The 19,531-nt window shown below is 38.8% G+C and overlaps 1 long non-coding RNA gene across 1 annotated transcript in view; it reads right to left on the bottom strand.

The window, feature by feature from the left end:
* Positions 1 to 19,531, bottom strand: part of LOC104144227 (uncharacterized) — a 104,469-nt gene that overhangs the window by 47,613 nt on the left and 37,325 nt on the right. The window contains exons 2-3 of the long non-coding RNA XR_694080.2: positions 18,713 to 18,828; positions 10,990 to 11,061 (exon numbers count right to left, since the gene is read on the bottom strand). This is a non-coding gene — a long non-coding RNA (uncharacterized lncRNA). The remainder of the gene's footprint in view (positions 1 to 10,989; positions 11,062 to 18,712; positions 18,829 to 19,531) is intronic.

Here is a 19,531-nt window from a genome sequence, read left to right on the forward strand (position 1 = left end):
TCTTTGAACAATACATTTATTTAAAGCGTTCTATGTCTAACTAGTCAAAAACCCCTATTGTGGGTTGTTCTGCGTTCATTTTCACCTAAAAAAAAAAAATCTGCCCTTCCTCCCTTGCCCTTGAAAAAAGTAGCCCTGCCTTCTCCCTTGTTTTCCTGAGTACCAGATCACAGTCCCAGGTAATTCAGACCTCCAGCGTCCTATTCTGCCAGCTCTGCAGACCCCTTTCCCTCACAGACTTCCTGCTCACCACTCATGACCAGTCAGAACTTAGAGGCAGCTTTCTAGTAGCTATGGCATAAATTTCAAAGCAGCAGAGTGTGACCAGCAAAGGAGCAGCTTTCAAGACACTGAAAGGCAGACGAGGTAACAGGACAAGGAGAAAGCTGATATATTTGCCTGAACTAGCCTGGAAGCTTATGCAGAACCCATGGACCAAATCAGTCACTGGGAGGTGAGGCAGACAGTTTAGATCGAGACACAAAACTGATCATTCCAAAAGAATATTAGCACTTAAAGGTTTTTGAGATGAAGAGTGGCTTCCCTTTTCCAGAATTCTTTTCTCTCTCTCTCTCTTTTTTTTTTTTTTTCCTCTCTCTTTTCTCATTTCCCACGTGCTGGCAACAACTGAACTCCCCTAAGCTGTTTGGAGCTGGATAGGTACTGCCTCACCTGGACCACTCACTCCTTCAGGACCTTTTGCTCAGGAAGGTGTCTCAGCCCACCTTTAATGCATGCCAAGGAAGGCGCTCCCTCGTGAAATACCATCAGTTTCAAATAGCTGCATGAAAGTTGAACGTTCTCATAGAATCAACATTATCCACTAAAAAAATTAGGTTTGTCAATGTAAGGTACCTAAGCTTCACTGCATCTTATCTAAGGGTTATCTTTTTGGAGGCTAGTAGGTTGGGAGGAAAAAAAAAAAAAGAAGCATGTTTTATATTCTCTAAAAAGTCACTAGGTAATTGTTGACACCTTAGTGCTTTACTAAGAGAAGGCTGCTCCTGCTCATCATCAGCAATAAGCAATGTACCACTTAGACAATAATGCTCCAAAACCTCAGTGAAGTGAATAAACATAGAGGGGAAAAATGTCACATGAAAGCAGTCAATTCATAACACTGACTTTCAGTATAAGCTGGTTTATTTAATTGAATATTCAATTACCCAAACACTTTGCCTTCTGTAGTAATGATGTTCCAAATAATAGGTTAAAAAAAAAAAAGTCCAGTAAAGGCTAGGAAGCAAAAGGAGAAGAAAAATACCTTTCAGGATAGCAGGTTAAAAAAAATTAGACATTTGATAAGGAAATAGTTCCCTGACTACAACATTTCATTCTGTAGATGATTATTCACAGGAGACATAGGGTAGCAGTTCAAGTGTGCACACTGTTTTTCATCATTGCTTTACAGAAAGATGGCACTATCGTTAAATCAAAATGGACTCTATCTGCGGGCTGTCCTTATGTTAAATAGTAGTAAACAATTTCTGCATATGTCTGTCCCCAGCTTTAAGAAGAGATGTTTACTGACTTTGAACCTTAGCATGAAGCATTCCTTTTTAACATTTTAAAATAACCCCAGCTTTATTATTTTTGTCTTAATATTTAAGCAGGTTGAATAATTTAGCAAAGAGAATAATCCTCTAGTTTCACTTTAATGAGGGCTTTGTAAAGTCAAACTCTGCAGACATTTCAAAACTCTGTCATGAAAAACATAGACATTAAAAACAGGAGCCAAGCATTAAATGCGGCAATAGCGTGGCTGTCAAGGCAATTCGTATCCAGTTACCCAAATCATGGTCAAGCTGCAACAAGAACTGTAGTGGAACGGGACTCCAAAGTCAATTGGACCTATGTAAGACCAGGCCTAAAGAGTGACACTACCCAAATCCCCAGACACTTGTGCCAAAAAGAGCAGGAGACTGGGCACTCACAGCGTGACAGCTAGGTGGAAGCCTTTAGTCTCAGTTCCCTGAAGCCAGTGTAAGTCTGCTCTGTGAGAGCTGTAGGGAGGCTTTTGGTCCCGGAGCAACACAGTATTTAATCATAAACATAACGGTAAGCATGTGACTTACAATAGTAAGTAGACTCCAATTTTAGATTAACACTAACCACATACCAAAATGCTGTACCAAAGGAGTAGCTCTAAGCTCATGTTCTGTCAGCCAATAAAATAACCACCTAAACCTTGGATGTTGGACCTGATCATATGCAACTTTCCTAAGCACAACCTGAACCAAAAAACAAACAAATCAACCAACCAAACCACTAAACCCCCAAACCTACTTTCAAGGACAGTATAAGGACATGCATTCCAGCATAGCTCTACAAATCTGTTACGCAAAAACCGTGTTCCCAAAAACAGCCTCTGGTTATAGCAGTGCTGAAAATATGTTGTTGTCTTTTTCATCAACGAAAACAAGGAAAAAAACCTTTATTTGCAAAAATAAAAGTCCAGGTTTTCATTTATACAGGAATGACTTTGTAGTGTGGTATGCCCTTCAATAAAATTATAGCTTAGGTCCATGAGCGTGTGCATGTTTTGAGGTCTTATATTTAGTCTTATCCTTTCTTCATTTTGAAAGGTATTCAGTATCATTAACAACCAGGACTGTAAGTTACACACATACGTATATGTTGCCTACCTAATTTTACAACTCCTATTAAATGTTTTAATTACACGCAAGGACTTATAAGTAATAAGCCACAAATGTATCTAAATATTTTTTACAGCAACACTAGAAGCTATGAAGCTCCTCAGAATATGTAAGGTCCTTGTTGAAAAATAGCTTCATAATTTACAACTGAGAAGTCTGAGAATCAGACCCTTAGGTAAGATTTTAATTTTTTTCCGACCTTTAATCCACTTTACACTACATTAACAGAATTTTTTAAAGCCCTTTGTTTTCAGGTCCTTGCTGTTATGCTAGTGTGCTCACATATTAGAAAACACACTAGAAAGCCATTTCTTTTACCTAATTATGAAGAAAATGAAATTAATATACTTCCTCATAATAACTCAGCATTTCCCCATATGCACATATTTTCATTATTTGATTGTACAGTATTTATTTCTACCCCTTCAACCTTATTCCTTATAAATATGTTCTAAACTACTACAAGAATATGAAGAGAATATTTAATACAAAGTGAGGTAATTATAGTTGGAAGGTTCTAAAATATAACTAAAGTGTATCCCTGGGGCTATTTCCTGATAATTAGGTATGACATAAATAATCATGATTAATTATGTTTCTGGATAGTCATCTGCCTCCAATGAAATATTGTTGTTACTGACAATGCTTAAAAAAATAAAAAACTAAGTGTGTTTAAATGCAATATTTTCTTAAACGTCTTGTGCAACTCAGCCACACAGGCTATAAGTGGCTTTGATGTTGCTCTGATATATTGTGCTACTGGAATTCCAATTTTTCACTTCTGAGCACATTAAATAGTACTGTCTGGCAATAAATCAAAATCCAGAAGACCACAATTACAGCAAATAATTTTATTTGATGAGTTTTAGTTTAATAGGTTTTGAACACAATCATGGGTTTTTTTTCTCTTATTTTGCCCAGTTTATGAAAGATGTGATTAACTGTTTGCCAGTTACGTTTGTTTTATACCCCTGGTTACGGAGGTATTAGCAGACAGTACAGGCATATATGTGAATAAGAGCTGGGACAACCCAAGATGATTTTAAAATAAATCTTTGTCAATTTTTTTTTTTTGATGATTTTGTACCAACTGGGTTTCTGGATCAAGAACTGAATTTTCCTTCTTTCAAAGACTCCTATGGCCTTTTCTGCTTATGTTGAGCACCTTAATCTATTATTATTTATATACTGTGAATGCCTAGAGGCTCATCTTAAACTGCACAATGCAGTGCCCTGCCAAAGCAGTTCAGAAGTAGAAAGTAGACTTGAGAAGTAAAGAACATGAATTGCAGTATTTTGCACATGAAAAAACAAGGCACATGCAGTGCCTCAGAGCTTGACTTTCAGCTCCAGACTTCCAGGTGAGCGCTGACCTTACAGACAGCATTGGCGGGCACCTCCCCGCCTCTTCCGGTACGGAGACCACGGGCAGGGGGCAGACAGCGCCAAACTGCTGGCAGCAGCTCCAGAGACTCCTCTTCCAGAGAAGGGGGGCCTGTGCCACGACGCTGACGAACGCATTTGCTGGGGGCGGCCAGGGACAACATGAGACGCATGGCAGGGCAGGATTGCTCTGGGTTCGCTAGGCAAGACGCCACCATGCCACATGCTCAGATAAACACCAGGAGACCTCAGTAAACCCCAAAAGTGAAGTGAGTGATCATTCTAGATGTTCTTGACCAGGCCCTCTTTCCTTCTTTGTGCTGGCTGCTTTCACTGCCACTAGGTTACAGCCCTATTTGGCAGGGAAATGGAGGCAAAGTTAACTTTAAGCTACAAGCAGCACAGTTGCAATGAGAAAATGTGAAGATCCCTGCTAATGTAGCAGGGTGATCCCTGGAGATTCATGGCTTCAGCAGCCCTGGCCCTCAACTCATGGACCTCTAAAGTTAATGCAGAGGAGATGGGGGAAAAATTAAAAGTGCTCAGGTTTAAAGCAGCCTTCTTAACAAGCCACAAGATGGAAGCAGAAAAGCCAGAGGGAATGGCAGCTGTCAAGATGAGAAACAAAATGACTAAACAAGATGCTCAATTGCAAAAAACAGCAGGAAAGAAAGGGGCATATTCTTAAAATACTGCTGTGGACCTGAAGAGGAGAGGCAAGGAGTAAAAGCAGATAAAACAATAAAAAGCTAATAACCCCCCCACCCTCCAAGACTGTCAATAAAAATGATAGGAACAAAGGGAAAGGAATTTTTTTTCCACAGCAAGAAGCACAGATGGGCAAATATATAAAAGACAAGACTATAACAGTTTCTTATCTGTGTTACCTTTCCCATGAATGAGTGCACAGGTGAAATGTTTACCTGAATTACCTTTAACTGTGAGCAAGCTCTGGGTTTGTATTCATGACTATCCTCACCATAAAGACATGTTAAAGATTTTCAAATCCTATTGAGTTAGCTTCTGATGGAAGTGCCATAGAGCAGCAATATATTTGGTGAGCTGCATTAGTGCAAGATGGGAACGCAATGGTGAAGAATGCTGAAGAGATATATTTTAAACATATTTGCGCTTGCCAGTTCTTCATTTCAGCAGCTGGGTAAAGTAATTACTAAGCTAAGTTTGTAGCAAATCACAGAATTAGAAGGCATTACCAGTCACTCTATCATTTTGCTACAATGCATTCCTGTATTTAACTTACAAATTTGCACTACTGCCACTGACGTAAAACCCTGCTTGTACAAATATTCAATAAATATGGTATAAAGTTTCTGCCAACATTCAGTTGCCAAGCTGCAGCTGAACTCTGTCCATGTTCTCAGTCACTGTGATCATGCTATTTTTAAAACTGCTTGAAAAAAAAATTACATGGCAGGTATAAATAAGCTGTAAAAAAGTACCTGACTTCTGCAACTACTCCGTTACCTCATTTGAAGAAGCATCTTTCAGGGAGACAATATTCTAAGGACAATAGAATCTCAGCAGAATAAGGACTGTGGACGGGACCGGTTCTGCAGTCTCTAAAAGCTAGGAAGAATTGGAGAGTTTGTACTGTCTTTGGGAAGTGCACAAGTTAGTAGACTCTAGCCCCTGGGTCAGCTTATGTCCTTGCTGATAAAGGTTGACTCCTTTGGATCAGCCAGACCAAATGCCCACTGAATGTCTTTACAGTGACTCTGGAGTAGACTATCTGCTCAGTTTCGCTCAGGTTTCTTCTCTAGAGGAATGAGCGGTTTTGGGTCTGGGAAGACAATCAGGAGAACCATAGCTCCGGAATGAAGTATGAAGCGAATCAAACTGACACTGCAGATGAACAAATATGGGCTCAAATCAAGCGAAAAACTGAAATATCAAAACCTGTCTCAATTCTATCCTTGATGGGATTTTTAGACGCAAGTCATATGCTTTTTTAGACATGGGCCAAATTCAGCCTTCTGGTATGTTTAAGAATTGTATGTTAATTGCAAAAGAAGTTGTGCAAGTGTACCTATGAACTTGAAGGCAGGCTGAGCTTTCTTTTCAGTGCAGAAGCGAAGCTTCCCTGATAATTTTTCCAGTTTGTGGTTCTGTGCTAGTTGGCTTGGTCAGCATATACTCGCTTCTTTCTTTTTCATGTTGTTTTGCAATGAACCCTTACTTCAGCATGAGGACTCTTCTCATTCTGCCTTATAACACAGGCATGTGGTAATTGGCTGCAGGAAGGAGCCAAAACATATGTTTCCTTATGGCACTAATTAATTGTTTACTCATATGCATGCTTGATACTTAATTGCTGTTGAACACTCTGGCCTGTGAGACTTACATGAAAATATCTAACTTTACACCATTCTCAATTAGAAACACATGCAAAACTGAAAAGTGCCTGTAGTCACAGTGAAAGAGAAACAAAACTTCACTAGTCACACAAATAATTCCCAGCACATCACTTATTTTAGAAAAAAAGTCCTCTGCACAGTGCTCAATACATTTTTCTAATGTAACCAGCCCTGGAAGCATAAAGCATCTGTGCTCTACTTAAAACTGCTGATATGACAAAGAAAAACCTCTTCCTCAGGACTACTACTCCTCTCCTGTAGCATAACAAGTGCTAGTCAACCACAAGTGCTCCTAAGAATGGCTACTTTTAGTGCTTTTTACCAATAACAGGCAGAGGTTTTGCCCATTAGGGTTTTATTTTCCATCTTTGGAGTTCTGCCCATACCTCTCTGCGCTGAATTTTTAGGTATTTATAACATTTCTATGGTACTTACTGCCATATTACCTGAGCCCCTCACACTCATTAATCTCCAGTATAAATTGTTCCTTTGTTCATTTCTTAGTAGATGACTTAGATCAAGACCACAGCCTCTTAAGCAGATCTAGCAGGAAAAAGAAATTGAGAGTAAATTAAATATTCCTGTTTTCTCATTACTTTTCCACTCTAAGTGTTCCTGAAATAGCCAGAATGATTAAAACAAAGGAAAATAAGCCACAGGGCTAAATTTTACTCTTAAAAATGTATGGGTAACAGTGAATTCCACAGGACCCAGGTCTGAACATGTCTCAAAGACAGAACATAGGTCATTTTATTTTAAAATTAGGGTAAAATATTATTTATCTTTCAGATCACTGTACTGGCTTATTCTGAGAAGTGCAGGACTAAAGATAATTACTCAAGCAATGTTCTGAGAGTTTATAAGTTACTTAGGGTAATAACTCTACTAATAAGCTAGTATTAAACCAAAACCTTAAAAAGTGCTGGATTTGTAAGTTACAGGAAGCCTGGATAAATGGACAGAGTAACTAATGCACTCAAAATATATCCACATGTAAGAATCTGGTATGCAAGCAGGATAGCTTACCCAAAAATAGCTGTAGTAGTCCCCATCCTCAGCTGTCCATCTCTCTGAGGTCCCAGTCCTCCACGGCTAGGAAACGTAAGCCGCTCGTGCAGCAGTAGATGGATGGCCTCAGTTGCTAAACCCGTATATTAAACAGGCTGCTGCTTTTCTTGATACATCAGCCAGTTATTTCCGTAGTTCAGAAGGTGGCATGTCAGCAAATGAATACCCTTTTAATGAGGGCAGAATGGCCAGCTGAAGTGTAAACTTCTACATACCAACAATAGTAACTGTGCTTGGGATCCTATGGGAGACTGAATTGTTTACAAGCAAACAGATATGTACAGAGTAACACGAACTGTTTGCAGAAAAATCTGTTATCTCAAAGACTATATTGCCCAGTCCAGAGGCTATACAGTTGAATCTAAAATCAGGTTTGTTCAAAGTTTGCTACAGTACCTAAATATTTAAAGTGACTCTGGACCAAAGAAAGATGTTACGCTGCCCCATACCATCGCACCACTGTGCTACATGAAAATAGACAGTGCTGAGTATTTTCTGCACCTCAAATAGCAAACATAACTCAGTGCTTGAGTAGTTTGAGTTAGACCTAATTCCTAACAATCTCATATCTTGTCATTTATATCTGTGCAATGAGAACAGCAAATGCAGCACTGAAGGGCGCTATTTTTTCCCCACTCCTCACAGAAATGTAAATGAGTTCAACAAAGTGAAGGACAGTGAAGACAGTGGTGCACATTCAGGCAAAATGAGTGTCAGGAATATAATCCCATTCATTCCTGCAGACAGAAAATTCTTTAAGAGAAGTAAATCAGGAGGCAACTGTATAGATATGATAGCGTGAGAAGAAGGGAAAGAGCAGGACTGTGATTTAAAAACAACCTTAGCAAAAAATCCTTAGGAACTGGAGGACCAACTGGGGACAACAACCATGTGAGTGGAACAGCCTATTTTTCCATTGTCAATACACTTTACAAATGTAGCTGCTGGGGTACAACGTCTGAAATGAATGTAGCCCATACCAGGTAGTATTTTTCCATAGACACAGGCTTGCATTATTTCTTCTGCTTACTAAAAAGAAATTGGGAACATATTCTGTACCATTGAAAGTATTAATGTCTAAAGAAGATACATCCCAAAAAAATACATGTAGGAAACCTGAATATCAACAGTACTAGGAGAAGAGACTTACAGATAATCTTAAGTGATACCAACTTCATATAATAATCTGTCATCATAGGTTTGGCCACTCTACCTCTTTTCTGAGCCAAGAAATAAAATCAAAGTAAAGTTCTGGAAGGGTTGTTGTGTCCTAAAAAAGAAATCTGATGAGAACTGAAAAGACTCTGGTTTCACCATGCCAAAACCCAGCACCATCTAGAATTTCATTTTACACCTCTGGCACCAGTGACCCAAAGCACAAAATACTCAAGTTGGTGATTGATGCAAGTCTGGTAACATCAGCGGTGATATGCCAGTTTACACTGTGTCATATAATACAAGGATCTGAATTGGGACAGAGACTGTTTTTTAAAAGTTAATTATAGATCATGTTTGAAGGCTCCTCTGTGCATGCTTTTGTTTTGATTTTTCAGCAGATCTTGAAGGCAATGGACACTACAGTGCCTGAGTATCTGGGCCTCTGTGTATACTTTTATTGTTCTTACATTGAACAAGCCATAATAAAAACAGAGGGATAGATCTGTTATTACACAAAGGAGAAATTAAGTAGCTAGTTTCAGCTGAAATGGGGGTCAGATGCTTTGCTTTCCTATGTATCTTGGAAAACTTTCCTTCCCAAAACCCTAACAATTCCCGTGTGCCCACTAACTTCTGTGGAATAGTCAGTTCTCATATTTCTATCTGACCTCATCCACTTAGCTTATCGTAGATTTGGGGGTAAAATACCATCCACACTGCATAGACAACAGCAGAACTCCCATTCACTGTAAAGAGGCAAAAGTTTCATGAATGAGAAATGCACTGCTCTTAACTTGATCGAAAGAACTTCCTTCATGTAAACAACTCTCTCAGAAGGACTCTGCCTGTGGTCAGACTCTCTCCTGCACAGGCCATGCAGGGCGCTCTCAGAGAATACCAGAAGAACAGAAGACCTCTGAGGGACCGCCACCATCCTCCAAATCTAGGAGAGTTTCTGAATTAGCGCATCCTCAGAATGCCTATATTCCAACCCTTTCCAAGGGGCTAGGGCTCTGCCCAGCTCGTGAACATCTGCTGGAGTTGCTAATCATCCCAATGCAAAATGTTCATGTCCTGAAGACCCTTTAGCACTAAAATCTTCACTCTAAAATATATATACTTTCACAGAGGAAAAGATTATAGCTACTTATGATTTACAACGACTCAGTGCTGAGTGGAAAGAGCCAGTCCCCTTCTTGAGCTCATCTGCCTTGGAAGCTAAATCAGAGTTCTCAGAAGGAGTGCATAAGGAGGAACTGATACTGAGTTGAGAGGTAGGAAGATATAAGCCCTTCATCTCCCACCCTTGCTGCATTTCCTTACTCAGGTATCCGCATCAGCACCATAAGTGCTTGGATGCTAAAGGTGCTTAACACGATTTTCTTACTTTGTTGTGGAATAGATGACAAAGGCCAAGATTCTGCTTTCTTTAATACTAGTGATAATTAGTTCACATCACAAGAATTTCGCTCCAAATACTGTGAGGATAACAGAAAACCAGAAAACAACTGCCTGAAATCCTGCTTTGGCATTTTGGAAAGTTTACTGGTTTAGTTTCTTAGCAAACTTTCAAGCTTCATTAAAATAATACAACCTTACCTGCTGTTCAGGCAGAACTTTCTATCTCTCTTTATTCTTCTCCTATTGAATCAGCCTCACAATAATTATGTGCAGAGAGGCAAAGTGAAATTACTGTAGCAAAGGTGCAAATTCAGCCCAGAATGAAAAGGGGCATCAATTTCAAAGTCTGTAACTAGGTACACTTCAATATCAAATGCTCAGCAGGAGGCCAAGAACTTCAATATTTATTGAGAACATTATGCTTTCTCATTACATAAAAACAGTCCTATGCTGCAACACAAAAGTATTGTTTTCACAAAAGACTTCGGATGGTATTATTTGAAATGTTGCATTAACATTCAGTTTTGCTTTAGTTGCCAGAACAAATGTATTAATTTGTGAACCCTGAGGTCACAAGTTCCTCTAGAAAACACTTATATTTATTGTAATGTATATATAAAATATTGTAACAAAAAATAAAATATTTTAATATTGGCACTTCAAAAGTAGATAAATGGGCAAAATAAATGCTCTCAGATGATCTGTTAACCTCTGCTGGTTGTGCCAATTACCCTTTGCAGAAGTAATTAAAATGATTTGCAACAATGGAGAATGAATATGAAATTCATCTTGTCCGCTTCGTCATTGATCAGTAGTAAAGTAGTCGCACTTGAAAAGCGTATTCTGACCATGGGAAAAAAGGAGCATTTTCATCACATGGAACAGTTTCACTCTTCTGGTATGTTAAATTGATTAATAGTTGTTACATTTAACATTTTTACACTTACCTGGACTTGACAAGGAATTTACAGTAAGCCAACACATCATTTGCTTTTGGCAGATGTGAATTGCTCTCATCACTGTTTAAAAAAAGAAAAGAATTTGTGATTGCAAGAAATGAAAAGGAAGATTTCTTCATTTTCAATCCAAATAAAAATATATTATTGATTAGCTTTACAGCATTGTTGGCTATTTATCTCATATGTTGTTTACATTACTTCCTCAGAAGTGTTTTTGTTATTGCTGTGGCATCTTTCTGGAGTAAAAATGCAACAGATGAAACATAATTTTCCTTTATGTCTCTCACTAAAGGAAGTAATGCTTTAATGTATATATCCCTGACTCCCAAGAACATCTGATAGCAACAACTAATAATCCTTTCACACTGATTCAAGTCGAAGTCAGGCCATCAGTCATAGCGCCAAGTTATACCAGCTCAGTAACAAACTTCTGTGATAGCTGTGGGATTTGTCATATCGTTGCAGGCAGATAACTTTCACTCTTCCCATGAATGAGGACATGAACCAGACATGAGCCAGCTCTGAACTAGAAGCAGTGCTGAACCAAATTGCCAAGGCATACCAAGAGGCAGCATACATTAACTTGAGCTCAGCATAGTGATACAAGCACACAATTCCAGCCACATCTGTGTAAACATAATCTCCTAGAGTCAAATGCCTTTCAGAGGACCCACTCTCCCAAAGAACATGCAAAGCTGAAGGAATTAAAAAGAACGTCCTGTTATCTTTTTTCTGGTATATCACACTTAGGCCAAAAAAAAAAAAGAGGGAAATGCAGTGCTGTAGTTACATACAGTATTTAGTATTCCAGCACTGTTGTATTTAGAAACATGATTTTAATTTCACTGGATCAAGTTATGCAAACAGAGATCAAAGGAGCAACAGACTCATCAAGTTTCCTATCAAAGCCCAGTTTTTACTAGGGATACCAATGATCCTCCCAATGGACTGAATCCACTGACCTTCGGACTCTATATCCAATTGTCACAGAAATAAAGCTATCTCATTTCAGGATATCTTTAGACCCAAAACCTCCACTACATTGTGGCTCCATATACCAGCTCTTCTAAGTTTATACAGTCTAAGCAGAAGAAAGGAAATTGGTTACGGGAAAATGAAGATAACACGCTTTCTTGTTCCAGATGAAGCATGTAAACATTGTGGTCGTATACTGTGTTGATATGCAGATCTAGCTATTGCTATTACAGTATCGCGCATGGGTGAAAGGCTTAGCATGTAGGCAATCCTAATTATCTGTTAAGTGCTACGTAAACATCAGAAACCACCACGATATTCCCAATTTAAAAAGCATTAAATCAAGGCAACAAAAGGTTATTACCACTCTAATACAACAGGGAACTATTCAGCTTTCAATTCCTTTTCTTGATCATTCTCTTTTAGTTTATTTCTTTTTATATGTTTTGTAACTTGGTTAGGGAAGAACTATATTTAGATGTCACCTCACAAGTCCCAACAATTTCATTCAGATTAGCAATCCAAGTTTAAATCTAGATTCAAATTTTATAATAGGCTTTTTTGTAGGGGTCCAAACTGTTTTTTCAATCTAGCTAGCTTCAAAAATCAGGAAAACTCTAGATGGATGCTCATGACTTCATGTGATATAATCTCTCTTTGTGATGCAATGGAGGACACTATGAAAATGCAGTCTAAATAGGAAGATAAGACCACCATTCTCTTCTCTGGGCTTAACTGATTCATTTACCACTTCTACAGAGGACCAATGTGAAACAGTCCCATTAAAATATTTTTTTTGAATCGTTTTTACTTATTGTTTTTTTTAATGAAAATGAAATTTCACCTCAGAAGGTTTATATTAACAAAACAAACCAAATAAAAAGCCCTATGAATAACCTAATTTCCCATGAAAAAAATGGATAGTAATTCTTTCAACTATCACCTTACCGTGCATCATGCTGAGTACATATGCAAGACTTCTGTGGTATCAGAAAGAAATTGACCTGTAGGCCCAATAAGTGTTCTTCCATAAACCATTTTTATTAAAAAAGAATAAAAGATTGAAAACAAAATTCATGCAAATACCATTTTTTCTTTGAAACAAAGAAGGGAAAGTGTGAAAATTCAAGGTCTGAGGTACCACATTTAAGCCACATTAGCAAAGAGGCTGGAATAGCTCAGGGAGCGTTGTGCCATATCCTGCATCACTGAAGGTAGTAAGAATGCTTTCCTTGACTTCAGATAACATCAAGATTAAGCTTCTGGGGGAGGGACTGGAGAAATATCTGTTTTTAAAATAGTTCTACTTCTAAGTAGCTAGATGAAGCTGCACTTGGATGTATCATCTGAGAAGTAAAGCATGATCGCACAGCTAAAGACTGGAAAATTCATGGGACCTGAGTTATGATTACATGATATACCTGAGTTTCAAAAATGCTTAACTTCAGAGTGAATAATAGTGAAGCCAAAATGTTGTATCCCATACGTTTCTGTATTTAATGTTATATTAAAGAATATGTGTATGCGTAAATTGTATGTATAAGGAGCATACATAGATAGATACCTTCCTCTATATTTACACACACATAAAAATTTATATGCAACACATTATTCACACACAGCAATAAAATGAAGAGTTCAGGCTAGAGAAGTACTTGCAAAATGTTTAGCAGGAATGAGCATTTTATCTTCAAGTCTGCTGAAACATTTTGTCATTCAAATTTCTAAAGTGAAATGGAAAATACGCATCAGGTGTACAGCTTAAAACAAACAAAACCAAAAAATACCCCTTCTGCACAGCAAGTTTCATCTGCAGAATCAAAAGCTTGCTATTTGAATTTCCAGAGGGAAGAAAAAAAAAAAAAGGCAACAATTGCACACATAATCGGTTTGCCTCAAAGGAGGCTTAAAGGTTTTCACAACAATGACATAAAGGACACAATTTTTATGTTGCAAAGACAACAGAAAGGTAATAATTAGCAGGAAGTTTAAAACAGCATCTTCTAAGAAAGGAGCCCAACTAAGTATCCAAGATTACAATATATCGAGACTTTTACCTGAGCAAGGTCAAATGTTCAGTCTTAATCCAAGTTGTGTGAGGAGATGTGAGAGCTACCCATATTAAAAATAAAGTATTAGGAAATGGGGTTAAATTCCACTCTCCAGTATTGTAAATTCTTTTTTTATTTTTCTAGAGGGCCAGTGATGCACAGAAAAAAAGTTTGCTAATTTTCAGTGGTAATAATTATACATTTAACAAGCTACCATTATACTCCAAAAAGTTCATACTAATGCATGAATAATTATTGGCCCAATTAAGCACCGAATATTGCATCTACAGACAAAAATGAAACATTAGTTAGGAGTGTGACAATGTTTTTTATGTTAGATAAAAGGAAGAGGTAATTTGGATACTAATGCCCAGACTGAATTTGCAGCACACAGCTCACAAAGCAGATAATTTCTATCCTTCAAAACATTTTAGGAGCATATTTTTTCCCCTCTCTCTCTTTTCTGCCTGGTTTTCAACCACACATCCCTTTTTTCCAGAGGTGAAATCAAAGAAGGAACTCTAAAAGCCTGAGACGTTTTGGGTTTTTTTTGGTTTTCTGTTTTTTTTTTCTTTTTTTTTTAACTGTTGGGGTTTTGTGGGGGCGGGCAGTGAGGGGGCAGGGGTGTTTCTCCATATATTAAAAATCCATAAACTTTTGCATGCTAGAGCACAGGGTGCTCTTTGGTGTTTCCAAAGCTGTAGGAAGCACATGAAGTCATACAATAAACAGGAATATCCAGTCAAAAAGAAAGAGCACGTCTCTCACATAAACACAGAGGTAGGTACAAGATTATCAAATATTTTGCAAAATGCAGTTGAGAATGTGGCACTCCACAAAGAATAGCCAGCATTGCAATGGCTTTCATCAGGCTTCTGCTTCTATGTTAGTTTTCCTCATTACTGTTGCACCAGGCATATAAAGCCCAGTCTTGTAATAACAACCATTTATCCCCATTGTTATTTGGGCTTCAGCAATGGAGGAGGGTACATTGCAAGAAGGAAGACAAAGCCTTCCTACTAACATGCCAGTGCCAGGATTTCACAGTTTTCCATCGCTATGAATGTCTGAATGAATTTCCTGAATCAAGACTACTACATTTGAGCAAACGCAGCTTAGTCATCTCTGCTTGAACCTGCCACTATCGCTGTCTACCGGTCAATGACTGGAAATTATACATGCCTAAGGAGCAGTCTATTTCTATGACATTTTGCCCCCTAAGTTTTCCCATTTTTCTCTCCACTCATGACGGGATTTCCTCCATGCTGCGTAGTCAGTTCTCCCATAGAGCCATGGGTCCTATGGAAAACACACAGTCCTTTTTACTGTAGTTTCTCAGGGATGCCTGAAGCTTTAGGGGAATTTATGGGAACAGAAATGAAAAATAATATCTAAAACCACTCCTGAGGCTGCCAAATCCTGGCCAGGTTGCCTGGCTTTGTATCAGTCTGTACATCTCGTATCTGTCTCTGTGTGTGAGAGGCTGAGAGACGCTTCAGGATTTGCAACATTCCAGTGGGAAACCACTTTAAATGTGCCACTGCTGTTTAACTCCTTGTGGCTTGTTTCGAAACCTGTCACCTATGTCATAGCTCTGCATCCCTGAATCTCCTGTAGTTCTCCCCATGCTCAGCAACAAGGGTCCAATACGTGCACGTTCAGAAGTCTGCTTTAAAGCCTCTTTGAGAAGTAGAGGGGAAGCTTTATATTGTTTCCAGCTTAAGGTTTTCAGGACCAATACTGAGGCAACATATAGTCTCAGACACACTCACTATAAAAATCCCTAAATGCATGCACTCCCCTCAGACCCTGGTACTAGCATCCAATAGCAATCTTTCCTTACCTGTTCCTAAAATAGAAGGGCATTGGAAAGACTGAGAGCCAGACTCTTCCTTCCACTCATGACAAGTCTTGTTATGCCCTTAATAACTGAAATGACACCTTTAGTGCCTGAAATTGAATCCTCCCATACTTATATATGTAGATTTTGTCAATTAAAAAAAAACCTATGTATTTTAAATGACCTTGCTCTTCCGACGCCCACCTTCCATCTCCTGAATTATTCAGTACCTCTCACGCACCCCAAGGATGCTCTTGAAATTGAAGAGTTCCTATTTTCCTTTAACTCCACCTAAGGAGAAGCTCACCAGTGGCAATAGTTAGGGATGCCTGGAAAGAGCCTCCTGAAAAGCAGAGGGCCTAGAGAGCAACAATACTCTCACTATTACAGTGACCAGCAAAGGGGAAAGAAATGCCAGATACGTATCCCACTGAAACGTACTTCAAATGTTTCTCCATTCCCTGTCCAACATCCCAAGTCAGGTAGGACAAAGACCACGTTCTCTCTATTTCTTTTACCTGAACACTGCCCTATCATTGTTAGGAGTGCATTAGGGCACTGTGGAAGGAATAACCAAGGCCCTGTTTTAGCAAACTCTCTAAATAAGGGTCCTATCCACATCTTCTGACATCAGTGGGCTTTGCATCAGCCCTGCTTGCTTCATGCTCCTCAGCTGGGATGCACCTTTCCCATTAACATCAGTAGAACTTGACCACAGCTTTGAAGTTGAGCACAGGCTTAAATGTTTTGCATAGGGGCAGACTTAATTAAATATATACTTTCAGTTTATGCCCAGATTCATAAATGGTTTTCAGATACTTCACCCAGTTCACTATGTATACTCCTGCCTTCATTTCTGTCATATATTTCTCTGTCTTTTGAAGGCACCATTTCTTATTTCCATAGTTTTAGGCTGAAGTGGGGATAATGATGGAAACATGGGCAAATTACAATTACACTTTTTAGACATTAAAAACATAACAACAGGTTATATTGTGTTTTCGAGTAAAAGTTTAAGGCTGGTATGCTGTAAATTATTCATCTGTAAAAGCCACTCTCAGTTAAGGAATTTTTCAGTAGTCTTTCAAAGTTAAACAGCTTACTGGAAGAAATATCCTGTCTGAACTGCAGCATGAGTCAGTAACACCTGCAGGATTTTGGGACTGCGCTTTCCAGGGGTTACTTTCATGTAAAACTTTAAGCAACTATTAAATTAACTCTTTTAATTTCACAGTGCATACAGTTGATGGAAAATGGCAGGCAGGGAGATGCAGCCTTTAAGGCATTAACCCCTTCACTCCTGAGGATATTTTTTATGTTTGAAAGGAATTTGATGATTTCAGTTTTCTTCTCTTTCTTAACTCTGTCTCCATTAGGATTGCTTGCATGAATAAGGGGTTGCAGAGACTGGCCTTTATATTGTAATGTAATGTAATCACAGATTGATTCAGCTCTGCAATCAGTCACTCATCTATGATGATCATTTCAGGGTCCCACCAAGAGTTTCTGGAAGGCTCTGTGTTAGCTCTGCACCAATCATATAAACCGCTGAAAAAGTTCCTTATATATTACTGTGTACTAATTCATACATCCTGTTTTGGGGGCAGTGAGGAAGAATCATGAAGACTGCGTCTTCTGAACATTAATACAATAATCATGCATGCTATCCAAAACAAAAGCAATGCCCCCAAAACCTGTACACACAAAGCAAATCTGCTGTTTGCTAAAAAAAAAAAAAAAAAAAAAAGACGATTGGAAAAATAAGATTTAAAGAAGGGAAATGGTTTGTGATTTGGAATGTGCATGTGGGGAGAAAAGGGATATCCAAAGATCAGCATCCCTGAGAATAGCCCATTTACCAATGTCTAAACAGCTAATAACCGAGTGTAAAACTGTCTACTCAATCTAATAAAAATGTACTATTACATTATTTACTACAGTATAAACTTCAAAACATTAACATGAAAAAGGTAAATAGAAAACTGAATATTTACTGTGTCAAAGACTAACCTTGCTTTCCAAAGTTTGAGTCAAATATTGCCATTAATAACACTGACAAGAATGTTTCCCCTGACATGACTGGAATTAATCTGAGTTAAAGGGAGTATACAAAAGTGCTGAATTTGGCCTTTTGTCTCTTGCTTTGTGATATCCATCTCTACTGAGTCCCTTGTGCTCTGGACACCTGGAAGGAGCCCTGGACTCTAGTATTAGCTAATGGCTAGGACTCTCACTTCTGTGCATGTGGTGACAAAATTCATTTTATTTCTGGCAGGCAGTGGGTATACCTCCCCCTCTGGAACTGTCACTGCTATCTTCTCATTCAACAGCTCATATCTGGTACTTTCAACAAATGTTGCCTTCACTCTCTATAGCCTAAAATGATAAATACTTCACCTGGAGGCTGTATGTACCAACTCCTGCTAGCACTTCTTTCTCAAAAGGCAACATAACATTTCAGAAGTGGAAAATAAACATCCACAAGGAATTCTGAAGAGGGAAGGGCATGTGCAAGTGCAGCCATGCAGTGAATTAATCTTTAACCACAAAATGTCAGTGTCCTCTTAGAAGATAGAACAGCCATACAGTGAGGTATCAGCTAAACAACTACATATAAACCACACAAAGCGGTGGTAGACACTCCTCGTATCTGCACGATCGTTAATAAGATCTCTGCATGCCAGTGTGATAGGAGAGGAAGTATGCTTGATAGTAGTTTTTCTCTGCAGTGCAGTAATTTTCCATGATGTTAATGAGAATTTTGCTAACATGCTTTCCAGATACTTGCCAGCCAGCAATCTAGTGGCAGTGCAGTGCTACAGGCTGCACTGCTAATGACACCCACCTCAGACAGTGGTCCATGGCCCCCAGGCCCCATGATGCAGATGGTTCTCATCCTTTCTGCAGGTGGCATTCCCCTCTAGAGCTGACTGACTGCATTCAGGCTTCAGGGCACTCCACCTGGAAGTGTTCAGAAGGATAATGTCATTCACAGTAATTTTGTCAAGGTCTAAAACGCAGGACACGAGTGCTCTATAATGCACCCTGCACTCGTAATGCTTCACTGTCCACAGATCAGAGAATCCTTTGCAGTGGTACTAGCTCTCCTCCAGCTCAAATATCTAGATGTTTTTCCCCTGGAAATCTGAATATGGTCCAGAGATGGTGCAGTCCTAGGTGGTGTCCTGCAACGCATTCAGTGGACAGTCAGGGTATGCAGGTCCTAGAATTTCTCTATTTGCAACCTAGATGAGGCAGTGTGGTTGCAACACTGATAACTTGATCTTCCCACATCAATGCCCACAGTCCAGTCACTTTTACACTCCACATCTGCCTTCTGTAGGAAACCTCTTCTCTACCACATCTGAGAATAATTTTGTCCTTTTTACGGTGGAAAAGAGGACTTGCTGCCTTGTTCCTTGCTATTCAATCTGTGTTATTAACTTCACTGAAAGCTAGATGTCTTGTTAACAGGAATTAGAAAGATGATGATATAGTTTTCTCAGAATATAATATAATTTTCTGGCCAGCTTAGTAGCACTTTTTAGGCCAGAGAATCTAGACTGGCATTTAACCCGGAAGGCCAAACATTCCCTGCAAGGCAGGTTGTTTTTCATGCCTAGAACAGGCCAAAAATGTCTTTCTGAAGACTACTACAATCACA

The sequence above is a fragment of the Struthio camelus genome, chromosome 1 (genome assembly GCF_040807025.1).
Source record: "Struthio camelus isolate bStrCam1 chromosome 1, bStrCam1.hap1, whole genome shotgun sequence".
NCBI lineage: Eukaryota > Metazoa > Chordata > Aves > Struthioniformes > Struthionidae > Struthio > Struthio camelus.